The 19,608-nt window shown below is 44.4% G+C and overlaps 1 protein-coding gene across 3 annotated transcripts in view; it reads right to left on the bottom strand.

Annotated features, from left to right (window-relative positions):
- ZNF169 (zinc finger protein 169) overlaps nt 1–8,599 on the bottom strand; it is a 38,508-nt gene extending 29,909 nt beyond the window's left edge. For 2 of the 3 annotated variants that reach the window (XM_066368356.1, XM_066368354.1), the window contains exon 1: nt 8,532–8,599. The gene's annotated coding sequence lies outside the window, so the exon portion shown is untranslated. Of the gene's footprint in view, nt 1–8,429; nt 8,489–8,531 lie in introns of those variants that run through there. The other variant, XM_066368355.1, reaches the window with a different exon arrangement.
- Nucleotides 8,600–19,608: the final 11,009 nt, after the last annotated feature.

Here is a 19,608-nt window from a genome sequence, read left to right on the forward strand (position 1 = left end):
TCTTAGATGGATGTAACAGAGGGAATCTGGTCATTTTTTTAAAATAAAACATTGTGGCCCTGGCCAGTTGGCTCAGTGGTGGAGCATCGGCCTGGTGTGCGGGAGTCCCGGGTTCGATTCCCGGCCAGGGCACATGGGAGAGGCGCCCATCTGCTTCTCCACCCCTACTCCTTTTTCTCTGTCTCTCTCTTCCCCTCCCACAGCCAAGGCTCCATTGGAGCAAAGTTGGGCCGGGCACTGAGGATGGCTCCGTGGCCTCTGCCTCAGGCGCTAGAATGGCTCTGGTTGCAACAGAGCAACGGCCCAGATGGGCAGAGCATCACCCCCTGGTGGGCATGCTGGGTGGATCCGGTTGGGCGCATGCGGGAGTCTGTCTGACTGCCTCCCCGTTTCCAGCTTCAGAAAAATACACAAAAAAACCCCAACAACAACAAAAAAAACAATCCCCTTTATTATTGCAACAACAACAACAAAAATACCTAGGAGTAAATTTAACCAAGGAGGTTAAAGACTTGTACTCGGAAAATTATAAAACATTGGTAAAAGAAATCAAGAGAGATACAAACAAATGGAAGCATATATCGTGTTCATGCTAGGAAGAATAAACATCATTAAAATGTCTATATTACCCAAAGCAATTTATAAATTCAATGCAATTCCTATGAAAATACCAGTGACATATTTCAAAGATATAGAACACATATTCCAAAAACTGATATGGAACCAAAAAAGAACACGAATAGCCTCAGCAATCTAGAAAAAGAAGAATAAAGTGGGTGGTATCATACTTCTGGATGTCAAGTTATATTACATGGCCATTGTACTCAAAACAGCTTGGTACTGGTATAAGAACAGGCATACAGATCAATGAAACAGAACAGAGAACCCAGAAATAAACCCACACCTTTATGAACAATTGATATTTGACAACGGTGGTAATAGCATACAATGTAGTAAAGACAGTCTCTTTAACAAATGGTGTTGGGAAAATTGGACAGCTACCTGCAAAAAATGAAACTAGACCACCAACTTACACCATTCACAAAAATAAACTCAAAATGGATAAAAGACTTAAATGTAAGTCATGAAACCATAAGCATCCTTGAGGAAAACATAGGCAATAAGCTCTCCAACATCACTCACAGCAATATATTTGCTGATTTATCTCCACGCGCAAGTGAAATAAAGGACAGGATGAACAAATGGGACCATATCAAACCAAAAAGCTTTTGCACAGCTGAAGACAATATGAACAGAATAAAAAGACAAACCACACAATGGGAGAACATATTTGACAATACGTCTGATAAATTTTAATAACCAAAATTTATAAAGAACTTGTAAAAATCAACACCAGGATGATTAACAATCCAATCAAAAAAATGGGCAAAAGAAATGAATAGACACTTCTCCAAAGAGGACATACAGATGGCCAATAGGCAGATTAAAAAATGCTCAACATCACTAATCATTAGAGAAATGCAAATTAAAACCACAATGAGATATCACCTCACACCAGTCAGAATGGTGCTCATCAACAAAACAACACAGAATAAGTGCTGGCGAGGATGTGGAGAAAAGGGAACCCTCCTGCACTGCTGGTGGGAATGCAGACTGGTATAGCCACTGTGGAAAACAGTATGGAGATTCCTCAAAAAATTAAAAATCAAACTGCCTTTTGACCCAGCCATCCCACTTTTAGGAGTATATCCCAAGAACACCACATCAACGATTCAAAAGGAGAAATGCACCCCCATGTTTATGGCAGCATTGTTTACAATAACCAAGATCTGGAAACAGCCCAAGTGTCCGTCAGTGGATGATGGATTAAAAAGCAGTGGTACATATACACAATGGAATACTATGGGGCCATGGTTAAGAAGGAAATATTATTTTTTTGCGACAACATGGATGGACCTGGAAACTATTATGTTAAGTGAAATAAGCCAGGCAGAGAAAGAAAATTACCATATGACCTCACTCATATGAGGAATCCAATGAACAATATGAACTGAGGAGCAGAATAGAGACAGAGGCGGGATCAAAGGATCCAGAAGAAAAGCGGACAGAGGGAAAGGGGATGATAGGGTGATAGGATGGAATGAGAGGAGAAAAGCAAATCCTGGAGGGAAAGGGGGAGGGTGCTACTGGGAGGGGTACAGGTGGGATGTACTGGGGAACACAGGGGAGGGGAGGATGTATTTGGGGGGGACACTAGAATCTATGTAAGCACAATAAATTAAAAAAAAATACACTGGAAGAAATAAATACTAGGTAGGATGACGCCAAGAATCAAATCCGTGATTTGGAAGACAAGTTAGAAAAAAACACCCAATCAGAGCAGCAAAGAGAAAAAGGAATTAAAAAGAACAATGAGCCTGGCCTGTGGTAGCCCACTGGATAGAGCATCAACCTGGAACACTGAGGCTGCTGGTTTAAAACCCTGGGCTTGCCCGATCAAGGCACATATGACAAGCAATCAATGAACAACCAAAGTGAAGCAGCTGTGAGTTGTTACTTCTCGTTCCTCCCCCCTTTTTCTCTACTCTTTCTCTGTAAAATCAATAAATAAAGTCTTAAGAAATGACAAGAGGTTAAGGGACCTTGGGACAACATGATGTGAAACAACACCTGTATCATAGAAGTACCAGAAGGAGAAGAGAGCAAGAGATCAAGAACCTATTTGAGCCTGACCTGTGTTGGCACAGTGGATCAAGCGTCGACCTAGAATGCTGAGGGATTCAAATGCCAGTTTGAATCCCTGGGCTTGCCTGGTCAAGGCACATATGGGAGTTGATGCTTCCTGTTCCTCCCCCCTTCTCTCTCTCTCTCTCTCTCTCTCTCTCTATATATATATATATATATATATATATATATATACATAATATATATATATTTCTCTCTCTTCTCTAAAATGAATAAATAAAAATAATTTAAAATGTATAAGTTGTTTATAAAAAAAAAGAACCTATTTGAAGAAATAATGATCAATAATTTCCCTAATCTGGTGAAGGGAAAAAAAAAAAACGCTCAAGTCCAGGAAGTACAGAGTCTCAAACAAGATAGACCTAAAGGCCCTGGCTGGTTGGCTCAGTGGTAGAGCGTTGGCCTGGCGTGCAGGAGTCCTGGGTTCGATTCCCGGCCAGGGCACACAGGAGAAGCACCCATCTGCTTCTCCACCCCTCCCCCTCTCCTTCCTCTCTGTCTCTCTTTTCCCCTCCTGCAGCCAAGGCTTCATTGGAGCAGAGTTGGCCCGGGCGCTGAGGATGGCTCCGTGGCTTCTGCCTCAGACGCTAGAATGGCTCTGGTTGCAACAGAGCAACGGCCCAGATGGGCAGAGCATCACCCCCTGGTGGGCATGCCGGGTGGATCCTGGTCGGGCGCATGCAGGTGTCTGTCTGACTGCCTCCCTGTTTCCAACTTCAGAAAAATACAAAAAAAAAAGACCTAAAGAGGCCCACACCAAGACATATCATAATAAAAATGGTGAAGGTTAAAGACAAAGAGACAATCGTAAACACAGCAAGAGAAAAGCAGTTAGTTTGCTAACTGCTAATGGAAGGGAGCTTCACTGTCAGCTAATTTCTCAACAGAAACATTAAAGGCTAGAAGGGACTGGCATGAAATATTCAAAGTGATGAAAAGCAAGGACCTACAACAAAGATTACTTTACGCAGCAAGGCTATCATTTAAAATTGAAGAAGAAATAAAGACCTTCCCAGACAATAAAAAGCTAAAGGAATTCATTACCACCAAACAAACATTACAAGAAATGTCAAAGGGCCTTTGTTAAGAAAGGAAAAGAAAGAAAGGGAAGAAGGAAGGAACGAAGGAACACAGTTAAGGAAAAAAATAGTAATAAATGCATATCTATCAATAATCACTTCAAATGTAAATGGCTTAAACACTCCAATGAAAATACATAGGGCAGCTTAATGGATGAGAAAGCGAGACCCATATATATTCTGTTTACAAAAGACCCATCTCAGAACAAGATACACAGTCTAAAGTAAAGGGATGAAAAGGATATTCCATACAAATGGAAATTTAAAAAAAAGAAAGGAAAAGCTGGGGGCCTGACCAGGTGGTGGCACAGTGGATAGAGCATCGGACTGGGATGTGGAGAACCCAGGTTCGAGATCCTGAGGTCACCAGCTTGAGTGCGGGCTCATCTGGTTTGAGCAAGGCTCATCAGCCTGGACCTAAAGTTGCTGGCTTGAGCAAGGGGTCACTCGGTCTGCTGTAGCCCCCTGGTCAAGGCACATATGAGAAAGCAATCAATGAACAACTAGGAACCGCAACGAAGAATTGATGTTTCTCATCTCTCTCCTTTTCTGTCTGTCTCTATCTGTCCCTCTCTCTGTCTCTGCTACAAAGAAAAAAAAAAGCTGGGCTACAATACTTACATCTGACAAAACAGACTTTAAAGCAAAGGCTTTAAAGAGTAAGAGAGTGTGGTAAGGTACCAAAGAAGTGAAAAATTAATATTAATATTTTAGGAGGAAAAGTCAGGTTTCTTGCTCAGTCCTTTCTTTAGAGAATGGAGGGAGAAGGATGTGGGAGTTTCCCGGCTTACAAGGACGACTGAGCCATTTAGTTCAACTATAGTTTTCTGAAAGAATAAAGGTTATCTGAAGAACTTCCTTTCCCTTTTAATAAGCAACAAAATTTACATACCCTACACTGATTTTAACTCTTCCTCCCTTCCTGGAATCCTAAGAGTAACATATACCTCTAGACAAAGGAGGTAGACACTAGAAGATTTGTGAATGTCTTTGATACGTAAAGCGACATCACTATTGTGTTACCTTATAGGTTTTAATATGTAGAAATATTTTTATAGATTCTATAGACAAATGTTATAAGCTTGTTAATGAATTGATTATTGTGTCATATTCCCCTTCCTTTTCCCTTCCCCCAAACCTGTATGTGATCAAGTCTATATAATGAGCTGCAAGGCTATTTCACGATACGCATGATTTGGGTCAGCTAAACCCCATGTCAGTCATATGCAGCCGGCTTAATAAATAAAACTCCTCAAAAATTCATTTGGACTTGATGTCTCTATGTAAACCCGGAGGAACGGTATTTTACAACAAGACAAAGAAAGTCACTACATAATGATAAAGCCAGCAATCCAACAACAGAATGTAATCCTTGTAAACCTTTGTATCCAATGTAGGAGCACCTAAGTATGTGAAGCAAATCTTGATGGACATAAAGGAAGAGATCAAGAACAATACAATCATAGCAGGGAATTTTAAGACCCTATTGACATCAATGGATAGAACTTCTAGACAGAAAACCTTACAGAGAACACTCAGAAATCTCTGCAGTAGAGAAACATCTGAGCTAGCTAACAAGGGGGAGTGTGTGAAGCATAAAGGCATGAGGGAATAAAACTGCAGGGGTTGGGATAGATTCCAATATGGCTGTAACAGCGTCCAATTGGACTGTAGGGTGAAAATGATTCTGGAAACGCTGTTGGGGGGGGGGATAATGCATAATTACCATCATTACAATGCATTCTCCCTGAGCACTCACTGAGTGCCAGGCACCCTCGCCACTTCCAAAGATCACATTTCCACCTCACAACCCTAACATTGCTCTCAGCCCTGTTTTACACATGAGAAAAAGGGAGGGGCACAGAATAAAGGGAATGCCCAGGATCAGAATCAGTACTAGTGGAGCCTCAGAGTCTGACTTCAGAACCTGCAATAAAGAGAGGAGTACTGTCTTGTAACAGGAAGATGAACGAGAACATGGGGAAAAACAATATACTGAGCTAACAGGTGAGGAGGAAGAGGAGGAAGAATTGACAAGATTTAACAGCTCATCAGATAAGTGGGAAATCTGGGAAACTCAAGGAGGCACGAACCCTGAGGTCATGCAATATGTGTCAGCAGGTAGAATCCTGCTATTTTGTTTTTATTTTTAAATTTATTTATTTATTTTTACAGTGACAGAGAGAGAGAGACAGATAGGGACAGACAGACAGGAACGGAGAGAGATGAAAAGCACCAATCATCAGTTTTTCGTAGCGACACCTTAGTTGTTCATTGATTGCTCTCTCATATGTGCCTTGACAGTGGGCCTTCAGCAGACTGAGTAACCCCTTGCTTGAGGTTGCCTTGCTCAAACCAGATGAGTCCGCGCTCAAGCTGGCAACCTCGGGTCTTGAACCTGGGTACGCTGCATCCCAGTCCGATGCTCTATCCACTGCGCCACCGCCAGGTCAGGCAGAATCCTGCTATTATCAAGACCAGCAGGGCCAGAAAGGGTAAGAAGAGTGAAGGAGGAACTCAAAGAGCAGGATTCACAATACTGTCCTGCTCAGGCCTCTTAGCCGACTGCTGAGAGCAGGCTTTGAACTGTAGCAAGGCATTTTGTGACAACTATGGAAACTGAACCCACCCTATTAGATGACATTAATAAATTTGCAATAATTTTGTTGGGTATACATGTACATGTGTGGTTAAAAGGTTTCCTTTAAAGCCCTCATTCAAAAGAGATGCACACTGAAGTATTTACACATAAAATATTACTTGCGATTTGCTCCAAAACCCTTTTGCAGAGAAAACTAAAAGGAAGAGCAGAATGTTCACAACTGCTGATGCTGAGCGAGGAACACACAGGTGCTCTTACAGTAGTCTCACTATGTTTGGCTGTATTTGTAAAACTGTCATAATTTTAAATTTAATAAGCCATCTCCCTTCACACCCACAAAAGTAGAAAAATAAAACACTTCAAAAGGAGGAGGGATAAACTAGGAACACTGAGTGGGCTGGTTGCTGCCTTCTGTTGCTATCATTGATGTCATCAATAGAAGTTAATGTCATCAGGGGCTAAGACAAAGGCTCAGGAGAATATGAACAAATGTTTTATCTTTATCAGTATTGGGTACATGAGACAAACTGGAAAGATAGAGCACCTTCTTTTAAATTTTCATTAAAACTTATGAAAGTTAAGGAAGAGGTAGCGCCAAGGTAAAAGTTATTATACCATTTCCCCCTCTACAAAATGAGAATTCTACTAAGCAATGTACAAAGATGGCTGAGGAAATAAACTATGGCAGTGCGCAGAGAGCACCCAGACAATACAGGACGACTCAAAACACGACTTCTCACTACCTTTGCTTCGCCAGGGCTCAGAGGCCCTGGAGATGCTGGGCAGCCTCTTGGAAACCACCTGCAGCTCTAAGCCCAGAGAGGAATACTACATACAAGACACGAGGACAAGCAAAGCCAGGCACCCTCTATTATGAGCAGAGACACCACAGGAACACAAGGAAATGCTGCCCACCTGACAAGGGGCTGCCAGGCCCTTAAGACCTCTCCCCACCCTTACGGACAATCCCTCTGGATGTGGGGGGAGCATGGGGTGCTGCAGGGCTGACTTGAGCAAAAGAGAAGCGGCTCCAACCTTAGGATTCTCTCACAGCCCAGAGTGCCCCTGGAAACCCCAATTCTGCAGCCGGGGGCCTCTTCACTTACGTATCAGAATCGGAAACATTCTATGCCCCTACAGAGTCAGGGTGTGAGTTTTAGAACACGCTTCCAGGTCATGCTAATACCCACCATGACATCATCTCCTATGTGCCTCTGGCAGGCAGTAAAAACACAAAGTAACGTTCCTGGCCACTGAGCATGTGATAGACACAAGTTTTATCTCGTTCCACACTGATGACAGCTTCAGTGAGAAAGGGGCACAGCAGGATTTGAACTCTATTGGCTCCTGGCTAGAAACAATTCCCAAAGAAATACACACTTGCAGATCTGGGAAGAAAGGACAGGGTCTTATTTTCTAAGTGGTGAACCTAAGTGATGAATCTGTGAAACTTCACGGCTACTTCTGGGTATGCTTGCAAAGTTTTAAAACGAAAAGTTAATAAGAACCTAAGTGTAGATATCTTACCCCCCACCCCAGTCATTCAGGGGGTGAGCCAGCAGCCCCGTGGAGCTTGGAGGAAGGTCCCTGCCCATGGGCTCCACTCCAGTTACTCTGCCCCAGGCTCCTACAAGGGCCCCACACACCGGATAGAGCCGTCTGGACTTAGGGATGCCAACGCAACCCAGAATACTGAGCCCTCCAACTTCCCCAAGGCCCTGAGGCCTCCGACCCGAGTCACTTTGTCTCAGTCGCCCCCCATCCTCCACCCCGACCCAAATAAGTCTGCAAGCCAGTGCTTCCCCCAAGACCCGGGTCCTCGGACTACCGAGCCGCCACGGTGGGCGCCGCCCGGACGCGCCCCCCCCCCCCCCCCCCATCAAAACCCAGGACGGAAACCCGAGCCGCACATCCATAGCTGTGGGGACGCTGCCCCGAGCCGGGAGTACTCCCGTTTCCCAGATCACCTAAAGTATTCCTGGCCTCAACAGGACAGGACGCTGGGATCCCACTCCCGATCCCGCCCAGAAAAAAATTCACACCTCAAGGAACCCACAGCCAGAGCGACACGTCCCCCGCCCTCCGTTCCCCGGTTTTCCTGACTGTCCTTCCCTGGAGCCTGTGGCCATACAGGCCTCGCTCACCACTAGCACGGAAGAACGGTCAATTCACCGCAAGCTACGCCAGGGGGTGAGGTGGGGGCGTGTAAGTGTCCTACCCACAGTGCCCCAGGGAGGGACTACAATGCCCACAATTCCTCGGTGCGTGCAACTACGTTAACCACAGTGCTCCCGAGCGCGCGCCCATACTACTCAATCCCCTGCGATGGTACTCTAGTACCCAGCGTAACTCCGCCTCCATATCTTGTGGCGCGGTCCCATGCAGCGCAGACCGCTGCTGGGGCACCGGACTACACAAGGCACAGTGCTCCAGAGCGGGGAATTAAACTACCGATGATGCTGCAATTCAGCCAAAGTCGCTGGTAATTGCCCAGTCGGTTCTATTGATCCCGCGCTCACGTGTCCGAATTGCAGCCACTTGCGCTCTGGGAGAAATTGTGAAAAATCAGACGAGCAAAATCAAACTGACTTTGGGGGTATGTGAGAATGGTGGTTCAGGTGAGCACTAAAATCTTTTTTAATATACAGGATCTTTCTAATTATGCCTAAATTGTTATTATTTTTAATGAGGTGTTATTAACTTGGATGTGTACTTTTCCTCCTTTCTGCAGATTTGAAACCGGAAAAACCAAGCCAGATTCGGAGTTACAAGTCCCCCCAATGACAGTAAAGAGAGATGAGGACTAAGTGGGTATAAGGTACGCCTTTACTCAGCCTTCAATAGTCTAGGAAGGCAAGGGGCATGCCGCCCAAAGCTTGTCTGAATTGTACATCTACAGTTAAGGGGTTGTATACCTAAAGGTGAGTTAGTCTATTTTGGGCTCATGCAGTTAGTTACGTAGTCAGTCAGCAGGTAGGTGGTCTAGTCCTGGATCTTAGGTTGCTGGCTGGGCTTCGCTGTTGATGTCTGCGATGATATCTCAGGCATCTGAAAAACAGTCCGTTCTTATCTCCTTGGAGTATGGAGAACCGATCAACCTGACCCTGGCAGCAGTCCGTGAGAACCGAGCCTGTTTGCAGCTCCCTGTATTTCTCACATGGAACGGGGAGGGAGGGGGGGTGATATGGGTAAAGATATAATGTAGTTAATGTTGCTTTCTATATAGTCCCTTACGTTCCCCACTGTTAATAAATTGATTATCTTTTAACATATGCATCTCATAGAGTTGATTTAAACAGGTTTGACTATTGTCGGTGCTTGCTGGTCTATGAATTGGAGGGACTACATAGTGGTGCACAGTGAATACAGCAACAAACAAAAAGGCCTAAAAAAACAAAAAGTAAACAAATTAAGAAGGCTTCTTTTAATCCTGTTAAACTAGGGAGCCAGGAAGTTAGCCACGATAAATCAAGTCCGAAGAATCCTTCTCTTTGTGTTACTCTAGTCACTACCCGATGTATGTCTTGGATCTTGCTCTCTATTAACTTAGAATTGTCAGTAAGATTAAAGCAACACATTCCTTTAAATTCCTCACAGCCATGATTATGCCTTAATAAAAGATAATCAATAGCAGCTCGATTCTCTAAGATTGCCTCCCGTTCCTCACTTAGCTCTTGGTTAATTGAAGCAATGGCTTGGGATGTCGCATTTAAAGCTTTTACCATTGTGCAAGCTAGCCTGCTAATTTGTACATTAAGTGCAGTTACCATTGCCGGCATAATAAACAAAGATAAAGAAACATATTCTGCCGGACTAAATAATTGTAAGTCATCCCGACAGTCTGGTGACAGGGACACGGTCCTCCTGGTCCGAAAATGGTGGTTCTTTTGTGGCATGAAGATGGTTAACCTTCCGATAGAACATGGACCACCTGTGCTATTTGCAGGAATATAGGAATATACAGTTTTTCCACAAATTAAAAACCAACCTTTAGGTAGCTTCACATGACCTAAACTGTAAAAAGTGGAAGTGGTAAAATTGCAAGTTAGTATTCCAGTAACATTGATACAATTCTTAGTACATCCTCTGAATACAGCACAGTCATTAGCAGGACCAACATTAGCAACTTTAAGAGAAAACATTTCTATGTCTTTATAGTAAGTAGTGGGGCCCCAAGAGGCATAATCTTGGTATGTTATTGTCTTGCTTATATGTCGAAAAATGGTGTAATTTTTTAACTGTTCTAATGGTGTACAAACACCAATAAGGCAAGAAGTGAAAGCCTGTTGGACATATGTGCCTCCTGCAAGACAAAAATCAGAGATATTCAATACATTTCTGGCAAGATATGTCCAGATGTTCTCATTACTCTGGAAAGGGATTAAAGAACTGTGGCATGTAAAACAAAACATTATTAGGATCAAGGTAGCTGTCTTTGCAGAATCAAGTGTAGATCTTCTGTTGGGTGTGCGGCCCATGATTCCTCTGGTGCTTCTTTAATTCTAGTGTGATGAATCCAAGGTTTTATGCCGGCAAGTTTTACTGTGGTAGGAGTAGTTAGCAATATCTCCCAAGGTCCAGTCCATCCGTTTTCCAGGTTTTCAGAAGAACTTCATCTCTAGCCTGGAAAGGATGCTGTTAATCGAAAGATTATTAGGCATAGCTTGTACAATTTCATTCAAGTTCTGTACATATTTAATTCTTAAATCATGATCAGTTAAACCATCTCCAGTCCCAGTTACAGCCTGGAAGGGGCGTCCAAAAAGTATTTCATAGGGACTCAATTGAATCCCACTTCGGGGAGCCACTCCTTTCTGGAGCAGGGCAATAGGTAAAACCTGGTCCCAATGCAAGTGTGTTTCCTGGCACAGTTAAGCAAAAGTCTTCTTTTTTTTTTATTTTATTTTATTTTATTTATTTTTTTTTTTTCTGAAGCTGGAAACAGGGAGAGACAGTCAGACAGACTCCCGCATGCGCCCGACCGGGATCCACCCGGCACGCCCACCATGGGCGATGCTCTGCCCACCAGGGGGTGATGCTCTGCCTATCCTGGGCGTCGCCATGTTGCGACCAGAGCCACTCTAGCGCCTGGGGCAGAGGCCACAGAGCCATCCCCAGCGCCCGGGCCATCTTTGCTCCAATGGAGCCTTGGCTGCGGGAGGGGACGAGAGAGACAGAGAGGAAAGCGCGGCGGAGGGGTGGAGAAGCAAATGGGCGCTTCTCCTGTGTGCCCTGGCCGGGAATCGAACCTGGGTCCTCCGCACGCTAGGCCGACGCTCTACCGCTGAGCCAACCGGCCAGGGCCAAGTCTTCTTTATAGTATGGTTCATTTTTTCTACTTGGCCAGATGATTGTAGCCTCCAACCTATATGTAATTTCCATTTTATTCCCAGTGCTTGACTTATTTTTTTATGTTATTTCTGATATAAAAGCACGTCCAGGCCGTGGCCGTTTGGCTCAGTGGTAGAGCGTCGGCCTGGCGTGCAGAAATCCCGGGTTCGATTCCTGGCCAGGGCACACAGGAGAAGCGCCCATCTGCTTCTCCACCCCTCCCCCTCTCCTTCCTCTCTGTCTCTCTCTTCCCCTCCCGCAGCCGAGGCTCCATTGGAGCAAGGATGGCCCGGGCACTGGGGATGGCTCCTTGGCCTCTGCCCCAGGCGCTAGAGTGGCTCTGGTCTCAACAGAGCGACGCCCCCTGGTGGGCAGAGCATCGCCCCCTGGTGGGCGTGCCGGTTGGATCCCGGTCGGGCGCATGCGGGAGTCTGTCTGACTGTCTCTCCCCGTTTCCAGCTTCAGAAAAATACAAAAAAAAAAAAAAAAACACATCCAGTGTCACTCTGGATGGATTGTGGAAGTCCAAATCTAGAATGACTTTTTTTAGTAAAACCCTAATTACTTCAGGGGATTTCTCAGTTCTAGTGGGAAATGCTTCTCCCCATCCAGAGAAGGTGTCCACTAGGACTAGGAAATATCTCCATCCCCCTTTCTTAGGCATTAAGGTAAAATCAACTTGCCAGCCTTCAAAGGGGTATATTGTCCAGTATACTGATGCCCTTTCTCTGGCCTTTTGGCCTCTGTTTTAGGATTATTTTTTTAACATACAACACATGGCTTGGGTTATGCGACACAGGATTTTACTAATCTCAGACCTTGTGAGCCATGGTCTTATATACCTAATTAGCCAGGGCATCTCTCCCATAGTGTGTAGCCTCATGTAAATATTTCAAGACCAGGTAGACTAAAGCTTCCAGGAGTAGAATTATCCCTTTCTTATTTCTTTTCCACTGTTCTCCAGAGGCTTCCTCAGTGAAACCCCATTTCTCAGCCTTTTTAAGGTCCTTCTCAGAATATTCAGGAGAGAATTTCGTGACAGGTAACAGAGGTTCTATGAGTGACCCAGGGTGACTTTTCATTGCTGCTTGGTAGCCAGGTTACTCCCTCTCTCCACCTCAGTGTCTATTGCTGATGTCCTGCTCAATGCATTGCTGCTACTCTGCTAGGCCAATCGATGGCCTCAGTTAGTTTCAGGATTTCAGCAGCATGTTTCACCTCCTTTCTGTTGGCTGTGAGCAACCCTCTCTCTTTCTGAATGGTACCATGAGAATGCAAAACAAGAAACACAGACCTGGAATTCATTTACACGTTTGCTGATCTTCTTTGTGACAGGTCAAGCATCTGTATTAATACAATCAAGTCAGCCTTCTGTGCTGAAGTTCTGGGGACTAATGCCCTTGCCTCAACAGTACATTCTAAAGTGACGATTGCATTGGCTAGCTTTCCGAATCCTTCCTTCCGTGTAACTACTCCCATCGACCAATAGCCTCCAATCTGGATGTCGACTCTGCTGGGAAAGACTTCATCAGTAGTCTCAATGCAGTTGTGTTGTAGAGAATGGGAGGCTTCTGCAGGTAAGAGATGCTGGGTTCAGTCTAGTAATTGCCCATAGCTGTACCTCTAGGTTGTCTAACGATAGTGTTTGGTATTTGGCTATTCTGCCAGCTGATAACCAAAAGTTTCTTTTCTGTTCTAATAAAGCCCAAACCTGGTGAGGTACATACATTGTAATGGTCTGGCCTAAAGTAAATTTCTCTGCTTTGGAGAGGAGTTTGCAGGTGTCTGCGACAGCCTGGAGACAGGGTGGCCAACCCAGTGCAGTATGATCTAATCCAGGCATGGCCAACATACGGCCCGTGGACTGAATGCGGCCCGCTTAATGAGTTTATGCAGCCCGCAATTAAATTTTTAATATTCTCTGCACGACACACTGTGGAAATGAAATAAGTGGTACTTTTAAATCATTATACATAGGCCCTGGCCGGTTGGCTCAGCGGTAGAGTATCGGCCTGGTGTGCAGGAGTCCCGGGTTCGATTCCCGGCCAGGGCACACAGGAGAGGCGCTCATCTGCTTCTCCACCCCTCCCCCTCTCCTTCCTCTCTCTTCCCCTCCGGCAGCCAAGGCTCCATTGGAGCAAAGATGGCCTGGTCGCTGGGGATGGCTCTGTGGCCACTGCCTCAGGCACTAGAATGGCTCTGGATGCAACAGAGTGACGCCCCAGAGGGGCGGAGCATCGCCCCCTGGTGGGCATGCTGGGTGGATCTCGGTAGGTCAGGCGCATGCGGGAGTCTGTCTGACTGCCTCCCCGTTTCCAGCTTCGGAAAAATGAAAAAAAAAAATCGTTATACATAAACTATGATATCTAACCATTGTACAACAATGAAAGTTAAAATCTCAGCTGCTCAGAAGCGGAAGCATCTTTGATTATTGGAAATTGAGATATTTATTTATTCATTTTAGAGGAGAGAGAGAGAGAGAGAGAGAGAAGGGGGAGGAGCAGGAAGCTTCAACTCCCATATGTGCCTTGACCGAGCAAGCCCAGGGTTTTGAACCGGTGACCTCAGCATTCCAGGGAAATTGAGATATTTAAAATGATAGTGATACGCAGAAAAGAATTCCACGTGTGACTAATCTAGGGTTAACTTCCAATAATTGGTCGAATGGATTCGTGATACTTCTTTATTTTTTTAAAAAAATTCCATTATAAAGATTTACAACTTTTGTACTCATCTGTGCAATTTTTATAAGCAATTGAATAATGGAAAATATGGAAATTTAAAAAAACTTGCCAAGGAATATTTAGTAATCTTCAGCTCAATTTATATTTGTGAACAAACTTTTTTTTTAATGAATCTAAATAAAAGTACACCAAGATCAAGACTGAATGATTTACATGTGGAGGCTGTGTTAAGAATAGCTACTTTAAGTATATAGCCAGATATTAAAAAAATAATAGGCGATGCAAAGCGCCTCAACATGTCACGTTAGTTTTTTTGTTAATTTTTTGTACTAAATTACTTACATTTATTCATAAAAATTACATAATAAAATTTTGTTTACTTAACTGAATCATTTTTGTATTTAACATTTTTTAATTTTACTATTTTGTCCGGCCCGTGAAAAAAGTTTTCTTTCTAATCTTGCCCAGGGGCAAAAACTGTTGGCCACGCCTGAGCTAATCCCTCTGACAGGTATGCCACTGGCTGTGTTAGATCCTCAAGTTGCCCTTTTTTCTCATAAACATATAACTGGAAAGGCATGGCCAAGTTTAGCAGCCTCAAAGCTGGGACCAACATCAAGAGTGCCTTTATTTTCTGAAAGGCCTGTTTGAACTGATAGTCCATTCTAAAGGGGTAACTCTCTGGTTCACTATAAGAGCCTCACATGAGGGCTTAGCTCTAAGTCCAAGCAGCTGTCTTTTCCTGCGGAGTGTCTGTAACTGCGTAATGGCTTCTTTTCTGTTTCCCAGTAGACTTCATTTCCCTGGCTCTAGGAGAAATCCAGAAACTGAACATCTTGTTGGCAAATTTGGGCCTTTTTCCTGGATACCATAAATTCACAATCAGCTATATGATTCAAGGTGGCTATGGTATTTTCTAAACAATGTTCGAAGTGTTTCTGTAATAAGGAGATCATCTACATATTGTGACATTGTTTAATTTCCATTTAACAGTCTTGCCCTTACACTTCATTAAAAGGAGTGGGGGAATTTTTAAACCCTGGGGCAGGACTGTCCAACAGTATTGTGTTTTAACTTGCGATTCTGGGTCCTGCCATTCAAAAGCAAAAAGTGCCTGGCACTCGGCAGCTACTGGGATACAAAAGAAAGCATCCTTCAAATCTAAGACAGAAAACCAATTGCTATTCTCTGATATTGTGTTGATTAACATATAAGGGTTTGGGACCATGACCGCATATATCTTGTACAGAATCATTGATGGCACTCAGATCCTGGACAAACTAACATTTCCCTGTCCTTAGCTTCTTTAACGGCAGAATTGGAGTGTTATATGGAGATTGACAAGGCCTAATAAATCCATATTTAATACAGTATAGGCTTGAATAATTGGCTGAATTCCTTCGAAGGCCTCCTGTTTCAAAGGATGTTTTTTTATTAGGGGTTTGAGATTCGGGCTTCACAATAACAGAAATGGGGGTGGCATTCTTTGCTTTCCTGGGCGGCCCAGTAGCCCACATACAGGGGTTTACCTGTTCCTGAAGGGCGATGGGCCAATCATCTTCTGTTCCTGATTTTCTTTCCCAAGGCTTGATGAGGAACTGCCAGGCACGCTCTGGTGGAACCTGCAGGGGGAGCTGTTGCTCCTCAGAATTGAGTTATTTGTGCCTGCAGTTTAGCAAGTAAATCTCATCCTAATAAGGGTATAGGACGGGGGTCGGGAACCTTTTTGGCTGAGAGAACCATGAACACCACATATTTTAAAATGTAATTCCATGAGAGCCATATAACGACCTGTGTACCTTATGCATTATCCAATAAAAATTTGGTGTTGTCCCAGAGGACAGCTATGATTGGCTCCAGCCACCCGCAACCATGAACATGAGCAGTAGGAAATGAATGGATTGTAATACATGAGAATGTTTTATATATTAACGTTATTTTTTTTTATTAAAGATTTGTCTGCGAGCCAGATGCTGCCATCAAAAGAGTCACATCTGGCTCGAGAGCCATAGGTTCCCGACCCCTGCTATAGGACATTCAGGGATGTACAAAAATTTATGACTTAAGACAGATTCTCCTGCCTGACCTGTGGTGGCGCAGTGGATAAAGCATCAACCTGGAAACATTGAGGTTGCCGGTTCAAAACCCGGGGCTTGCCTGGTCAAGGCACATATGGGAGTTGATGCTTCCTGCTCCTCCCCCTTCTCTCTCTCTCTCTCTCCTCTCTATAATGAATAAATAAAATCTTAAAAAAAAAATAAAAATAAAAAAGACTAATGATTGATGCTTTTCATCTTTCTCCGTTCCTGTCTGTCCCTATTTATCTGTCTCTTTAAAAAAAAAAAAAAAGGATTAAGACAGATTCTCCTACTGCACACTCTAATAGTTCTAGGAAAAACTGAGATTCAGGCCTTCCGGAGACCCCAGTAGTTGTGACTGCCTGTTTGGAGGTCCGATTCAATGGTTTGTTAACTACCCAACAGGTGGCTCCAGTAGCTAACAGAGTCAGTTGTCTTACTCCCCACTGTTAGTTTACTCAAGGCTCCTGGGGTGTTACATCAATGGTTGTGATAATGACAGAGCCTCTGGGCTGCCTCAGTTATCGGAGCCCTCTCCTTTTCCAAGATGAATATGGGTCTTCCCCTCTCCTTTTCCAAGATGAATATGGGTCTTCCCAGGTTGGCCTTTTTTTTCCTTAAGGAGAGGGCATTCCCTCTTCCAGTGCTCTTTCTCCTTACTAATGAACATTGATCACACCCTGGAATCTTGTCATGATCCCCTTTCTTTTCCTTGGTTCTTTCCCTTTCGTTCTCCCTGATCATTTTTTCCTTGTCATTTGCGGGGGGGGGGGGGGGATGGCTGCCTGAGCCTTTTGTGCTCCCTGTTATTGAACACCTTAAATGCGATGTCTACCAACTGGGAGGGGTTCATTCCAAGAGCTCCCTCGACTTTTCTTATGTCCAGGGCACTCTGAAATAAAAGTGATATTTACCATTTGTAGGTTTTCTGGGGCTTATAGGTCAATGTCAATATATTTCTGGTAAGCTTGGTAAATCCTTTCCAGAAATTCTGAGGGATCCTCTCTGGGTTTCTGCTGGATAGCCTGAACCATGTTTAACTTTTTTGCTTTGGTATCCCTTAAACCTTCTAGAATACAGTGCTTATAATGATCTAGGTGCAGCATTCCCTGTCATTGGGGTTCCAATTTGGCTGAGTATAGGCTATGGTGGCTTCTTCCCATGCCTTGCCTAACACTAACCTTCTCTTGTCCCCTGTTAAAAGAATAGTCAACAAAACCTGTACATTGGCCCAATTTGGGCGATGAGTAACAAAAATTGATGTTATTAAATCAGTCATTCTACTAGGATTATCTCAGTATGAAGGGTTAGAACTTCTCCAAATGAGCAAGTCCGAAGTAGGAAAGGGAGCATGAGCCCAATAAAATCCTGCTGGCCGTCCATCCTGTCCTACTCAGACTGGTGGCTGCCCAAGGATAAACTGCCCTGCCATGGGTGGAGTGGTCCCACGCCAAATCTAGTACTTTCCTTGTGCATGACAGGGACACTATTTCGAGCTGCTCCTCCGGAGAACTGGCATCAGAAGAGTCAGTGACAGAAGGTGGAGGTGGCAATTGTTCTGGTAACACCGGAGGCGATAGCGATGAAGGAGGAGGGAGAGGTGGGGGCAGCAGCACAGTGGGAATAACTGGCTTGCCACCGCCATAACCTCTAAGTCCTGGGCCTCTAAATCCTCCCACCACCTGCTGTCAGGCATTGGGGGCCCTGCTGCTCTCTGGACTACTTCGTTCCTAAGTCCTGATTATGCAACAATGTAAAAGCTTGCATGTAGGATATTTCATTCCATTTCCCTGACCACTGACACAACTGTAACTGATAAATAGTATAAAAATTCAAAGACCTGTAGAGTGGCCAGTGCTCTCCAGAATCAAGTATATACATTGGCCACATAGTATTACAATAAAACACCACTTGTTGCCTTTTCATAGGTTCATATGCATATGTAAGGAATTATTTACCAATGCAAATGCAAAAACGTGTCTTTAGGCTGAGATAATCAGCAACCTCAACCAGGAGCAGACCAAATGCAAAAGAGTATGCATCAGTCCAGATGACACCCTTGTCACTACTCAGTCTGAGAGGGTCCTCATGGGGAATGCCAAGGAGTCCAGTCAGAAAACCCTGAGTAAATGCACTCGCCAGCTGCTGGGGAATTAGAGGTCACACTCCCAGGGTCTTACCATCTGAGTAATCAACCCAACGGGACCCCTGCCAAAAACTTACCGGAGGTCCCAATGGGTCCTGGCGGAGTTGCCAAATGAAACTGGAAAAACCAAGCCGTATTCGGGGTTACCTGTCCCCCCAATGCCAATAAAGAGAGATGAGGACTGAGTGGGTATAAGGTATGTCTTGACTCAGCCTTCAGCAGTCTGGGGAGACAAGGGGCATGCCGCTCAAAGCTTGTCTCATCTATACAGCTGCAGTTCAGGTGTTTTATACCTGAAGGTGAGTTAGTCTGTTTTGGGCTCATGCAGATAGTCACGTAGTCAGTTATGCAGATTGTCTAGGTAGTCCTTGATCTTGGGTTCCTGGACCGATCTGGGCGTCACTGCTGATGTCTGCAATGTTATCTTAGGCATCTGAAAAACACTCTTCTTATCTCCTTCAAGTATGGAGAACAGGTCAGCCTGACCCTGGCAGCAGTCTGTGAGAGTCAAGCCTGTTGCAGCTTCCTGCATTTCTCACATGGAAGGTAGGGAAGTATGAGAAAATATAACAGTTAATGTCGCTTTCTATATATCCCCTTACAGATTCACTTCTGTGTTTTTACATTTAAATAGCAGCACGTAATGAATGAACTTTGTAAACCCAGTAGACGCGGCTACCATCACAGCCGCCTGGCCCGTGCAGATTCACATTTGATTCGGGCAGACGGTAATGAAACAATGGAGCCAAGAACTGGTGGGCCATTAGCTTTAACCCTAGCTTGCACCCAGCAGGCAAGAAATACACACAGTGGGAAAACACTTCCCTTTCCATTCAGGGCTCCCAAAGCCACCGACTTATCTGAGTTTCCTAGAATCAAAGGTTTATAGCTCACTAGCCTTATTCATCTCTGTTCCCCATCTCCTTCTCTCTGCACAAACTGGCTTCTCCTTCAGCACTCTGCCATCTTGGCTACTTCTCCT

The sequence above is a fragment of the Saccopteryx leptura genome, chromosome 2 (assembly GCF_036850995.1).
Source record: "Saccopteryx leptura isolate mSacLep1 chromosome 2, mSacLep1_pri_phased_curated, whole genome shotgun sequence".
Taxonomy (NCBI): domain Eukaryota; kingdom Metazoa; phylum Chordata; class Mammalia; order Chiroptera; family Emballonuridae; genus Saccopteryx; species Saccopteryx leptura.